Below are 6,000 nucleotides of genomic sequence, written 5' to 3'. Positions count from 1 at the left end.
AAGAGCACCCTTCGATAGAGCGAAAGCGCTAACATTAGTCAGTCGTTATTGTTTTAATGTTTTGTTTATATACTGAGATGTTTAATGTTGTGCATCAGTAGATATTAAAACAACATGGCATTCTTTTTCGCTAACGTTTTATTTGCAATCATACGAAGGCCCCAATATACTTTTAAAGACTGGGAAAAAAGTAACGTCTAATAATAATTTAAGTTGTAAAAGCAAAACCTTATTTACGTGATTGCATGTCCCACTTGTAAAGAATTCTACATATGGCAAACAGGAAATGCACTGAATAAGGGAGTCCGAGTTCATATGCAGCAAATACACTCACCAGAAACTCGGAAAATCTCACTCAGTGCACACTTCGACACATATGGTAAAGGCTATTTTATCATATTTCCATTTTACATTATGGGAGATGCTGGGATTACAAATAGACTCTGCATGGAAGATATGTTAGGAAACACAATGAGTGTTTGTTGGATATGGAATTTATTCCACACGAGTGAGTTATTTTTTAAAAGCTACAAAAGACACGTGCTTTATCTTGTGTAACAATATAGGATACCGATCTGAGTAAAGAACAATATCAACTGAAATTTAATCAGAACACATCTATAGACCCTTTTAACAGTCACTGAGTATATTACTACTGCATGAAGCACACAAAGAGTAAATAGCGATTCCTCAATGAAGATAACTTAATTGACCGTGAGTAAGCTACACAATTAAATGTGTAAGGATATCTTTCGCCATAAAATATAGTGCATAAACGGAGAGCCATTAGTTTATTGTTCAATACTTTGACTAAACAACTTCCTGTTATACAGTTTATACAATGATTTTGAAAAGAAATCTCGCTATGAAAAGTAGCCCGAATTTGAAAGCCAATCGGAATGAAGCTAGAGATCTTAGAGTTGACCAATCAGAGGCGTCGTAGGTGTTTACACACTGGAGTGTGTAAACATAAACGATAACCAACTGCTAAGGAATTTATCACATGTTTTTTTCCATTGTGAAACATGCATAGTTATGGGATATTTCATTTCTATTGGTTAGAAGTTTGGGGTTATTTTCCATAGACCGAAAGAATTGCACATTGAGTAGTATGGCGTCATACACGAAGAACGTTTTTCGCTAAAAATTTCAAAAGCGGCACAGTCATTAGCAAACTATTAATAAAACTATCAGGTAAGATATCAATGAGCCTCAAAATAATTTGTTTTATTGTAAAACTGAATAAAAAAAAACGCAAATCGATGCCTAATTAGTACCTTACTGAGTTATTCAAATTAAATTATAAACATTAGAATGTCCGTCCATTTTTGTCTATGACTTGTTAAACCCAAATGATATTGGGAATAGACCTTAAACAGTAACATAGTCATAGCCTCAAAAACAATGAATTTGAGAAATTAAGAAAAAAGAACATGTTCTTGTATTCCGTCGGACTGGCAATCTGTCTGTTACACGTCCGCTTTTTCCGTGCGATATGTTGAATAGGAAATGGGGTTATTACAATGTGCGCCATTGTTTGCATATTGTTGAGCGAATTTTGTAATCCTTACCTACTAGGCAATGTATAAGAGAAAGAAGTTACAGGAAGGTACTTTAAGTTATATATAAATATGATGGTCTTTTCTAAGACAATAATGTATGGCAATTATACAGATTGTGGAATTGACGTCTTGTGGGCAGTAAACTAGATATTGTGATAGTAAACAGCTGTTTCATGCCTTTTCAGTCAACAGTCAAAACTCTTTTCCCGTGGTTTTGGGACAAACCCGATGAACTGCTTCCTGAGGCCGGCCTGATAATTTTTTTCTTAAGTCCTCAGTGTTCAGTATGCATTGTAAATCTCAGGTGCCATTTTCCATCGTCCAATGCCATTTGTCAAGGTCATTCATTTACACAAAGCAATTGGCCCTTCATTCAAACAAGTTACATGCCTATTATTGACAAGATACCGTTCATTTGAAATACAATGAAAGCTTCATCTGTATTTTGTATGTATCAAATTAGAAAGAATTCTTGTTTTAAATGTGAAAGATGCTCCACCGCCGACAGAGCATAAACGATACCCATTATTTGAGCAATAACTTATGTTCAATCGTGTAAATATATGCTAAATTAACGCAAAAATACATATAAATAATTTATTTTGCTTTTGGTACATGCACCATCAGTACTTTATTCATTATAGGATATAGTGCTGCCACGGACTTTTTTCGGGATGCATTAATTATTTTTAATATTTTTATCTTGAAGTAAAATTACAAGCTCAAAGTTTTCAATGGCGGTAATGTTGTAAAGCAAGTAACTTTTGCAACTGAAGAAAAATACTAATTCGTCTGTTCTTGCTTTTATTGAGAATAAATAATATTTGTTAGCGGTGAAGCATCTTTAATCAGTGAATGGATATATGTTTCTCTTTTTCTATATATATTGCCATCCTCGATACCCCATTGGTTCTGATCACGTACGATCTCTACAACCCTGGACTATTTCAAAGTAAAACTGAAGGCAGCTCAGAGGACAAAATCTGAACCAATTACAGGCCAGCAAAAAATTTCTTTGAAGACTATAGAGAGAGCAACGCACAGAACTAAATTACCTGTTACGTTGCCTCCAGTTTTACTGTGAAATAATCCAGGGGTTGTAGAGATCGTAAGTGATCGGAACCCCTAAGAGGGGGGTTTCTCCATATTGCAGGGAATTTTGAGCACCACTAACCTCTTTAGCTTAGTACAAACTGTTTTAATCAAAATACAATATAAGTTTGTACCAGTGGTTAGCATTTAATATACTCATATGTTCCATAGGTGAAAAATATGGGGTTTTTATGATTTTAACATATTTTATTGCTTATAACAAACGGATTGGGCCAAGTTATGACAACTTGTAAAAGTCCTCTCTATCATATAATAAAATTGGTGACATGCACATGAAATATTATATTGTAATCAAAAAATATAGAGAGAGATGAAGAAAACATTGCCGTCGTCACGTGACTTATTAGAACTATGTGGAGAGATAAATGATTGATTGAGTAAAAAGAATGTTGTCAATTACTCTCAGTTCGACAGTTAAGTGGTTGGAAAACCAGCATTAATAACACCCCAGCTGGCTAAGCTAAATGTACAAATATGTTGAACTGTATAAACGAACATGTAACAATGTGTTAATCAATATTCTAATTCCCAATTAATTTTACATTTTATCTCTGTGCATATAGTATTGGCATAATGTATCCTCTTCTCTAATATTGTTTTGGAGGTTTTGTTCCTAATCTGTAATAAAAAAAAATCACTTGTATGTAAAATAGATTTAAAAGAGTATCTTTGTTGGATTCGGGATTTTTTTATTTTTTATGCACTGCGGACGGTGCACGACGACTGACGGAGCATGACGACTGACAAAGCACGACGACTGGCGGAGCACAACGACTGACGGAGCACGACGACTGGAGGAGCACGACGACTGGCGGAGCACGACGACTGACGGAGCACGAGCATCATAGGTTATCCTGACCGTTGTGTCAGATCATCTAAAACTGACTTATCGAGACAACCCCCACACCTTTACCACCGAAAAACCCACTTATCGAGGCAACATTCCCACACTTTTACCGCCTTAAAACTGTTATTCGTGTGATTTTTATCTTTCTGAGAAAGGTTGTCCCTCAAAATATTTAAGCATTGATGACGCTATTTTTTTAACTTCATCGGGGTATGAAAGATTTTTTTTTTTGCAAATTGTGTGAATCCGCGTGGCAGATTGTACACGTACGATTCCATTGATTTTCCAACGGATTATTTTTACAAATCAATACGCAACGTCGATGTCTTTATTGTTACAAATATAAGAAATAGTCGTATAAGAAGAACCCTATATTATAGAAGATTTATTTCACTTAGTATTTCCTTATCGGGATATGTTTTGATGAAAAGGATGATTTTTCGTATCTATCCAAATTACGCAAAATCTGGTAGGAATGGTGCCCTGAAAATTCCTCTTTTGCAAACTAGTATTTTTGCAATGATATTGTATGAGATCGGAAGACAATCGCCAATTTACTTCGCTCTCTAAAATTGAAAAATAAATCTGTTCCAATGTCCTTACAATACCACGGGGGAGACTGTGTTTCTCTAATAGGGAAGAACAACAACTTGTAATATCACATAGAAACAACAAAAATGTGTATCGTTACTATGATTGAATGCCCAGCTTCAAGTACTTCAGTGCTTTGATTAAACTATGTGATGAAAATCTTATTCTTGCTATAGATCTTCTATATAAATTATCAATTGGTTTTGATAAATAGTATTGTATACAGAAATTATCTATAACATGTTTGTATAAATAACCTTTTGCAGAATTTGTCATTTTTGATATCCTTTCTTGTGAATAACAATCTTGAAAACGTTATTCTATAATTATATATGCATTACCGTTTAAAGCAGGTTATTAGTGAGTTATCTGTAAAACAAAACCACATTAGGCCGACCCCTATGGGAAATTAACATTGCTGGAAACACCGCCTTTTAAGTTTGATGTGCCGTATTTTTCATACTCACGAATAAAGATAAGCTTATAATATGTTATTTACCACTAAAAGTTACCAACATTTTAAGAATAACGATACTTACAATGCGTTGGTTTTAATTTTACGTTAAAAACCGGAAGTAAAAACATGATCCAGCGTTACGCAAGACAGTATTCAAAGTCACACTCTCGCGTAATTACAAACAAGTTATACTTTGAAAAATTTCAAAATGAAAACATTAGAGAAAGATAAACCTTCAAATGTATTCTTACCAGAATCTAACATTTACATTTTGTCTTGAATATTAAAAGCCGTTTTACGTGACCATTTGCTTCGGGATTTTCCGCCCGGCAACAGAGGATGACGTTGGGATCTATTGTGGCCGCAGACAATAAGCAATAAAATCAAAACACATGTCACCATCGCTAAAACTGATGGGTCAGGGTAGATTACTCTTTTGCCGTTAGCAATCCTTTATTTACCTGGCATATTTCTATTTAGTAACAGTGAAAGATGCTCCACCGCTAACACATGGTATTTTTTCACTATCAAAAACAGGAGCAGACGACTTAGTAGTTTTCTTCTGTTACAAAAGTTACTTACTTTACACCATTACCACCATTGAAAAGTTTGAGCTTCTAATTTTACTTCAAGTTGAAAATATGAAAAATAATTAATTGCATCCCGAAAAAAATCCGTGGCACTATATTCTATATGAAATGAAGTACTGATTGCGCATGCACCAAAGGCGAAATAAATTATTTCATATTATTTTTTGTGTTAATTAGGCATATATATACACGATTAAATGCAAATTATTGTTCGAATGATGAACATTTATGCTCTGTCGGCGGTGGAGCATCTTTAAAAAAACAACAAACGAAAAAGAATGGTTTAACTGTTGTGCTCTCGGATAGGCTTTGCCTAAAATTATATTAAATCAATGATACATAATTAGTGAAATATAAGTTACATGAACAAATATACAATATATATTCCGTCTTTGTATATTACAGGGTTAGCTCCCTTGCGAGAAGGCATCGATTGGTACGTCATTATTTTGTGAGCGAATTCACGTCGTTTTCTCCGAAAAGTATGACGTTACGCTCTCAAACACATGACGTCACAATACCCCCAAGAGCAGATAACTCTGTAATATGCAAATATAGAATATCACAGTCAGTGTTAATTACAATTATCACAAAATGCACAAACAATATTTGCACAAAGTTGTTTTGTCACTGAAATGGTCTTACTACCGTATATACATATATGCTAAAATAGCAACAAAATATTGTTGTTTACTCTAATGATATATTATCTCTATTTTCATTTCTAAATATTTGTTAAACCAGTAACCCCTTCGGTGGACCCCATTCTGTTAATCGGGTGTATTATATAGAGATACAGGTAGGTGTGTGGTTTTGTATACCTAGCGGGGCCCACAAAAG

The sequence above is a fragment of the Argopecten irradians genome, chromosome 13 (genome assembly GCF_041381155.1).
Source record: "Argopecten irradians isolate NY chromosome 13, Ai_NY, whole genome shotgun sequence".
In the NCBI taxonomy this organism is placed as follows: domain Eukaryota; kingdom Metazoa; phylum Mollusca; class Bivalvia; order Pectinida; family Pectinidae; genus Argopecten; species Argopecten irradians.
The sequence above is the reverse complement of the archived record's forward strand: the minus strand, read 5'-3'. Positions refer to the sequence as shown.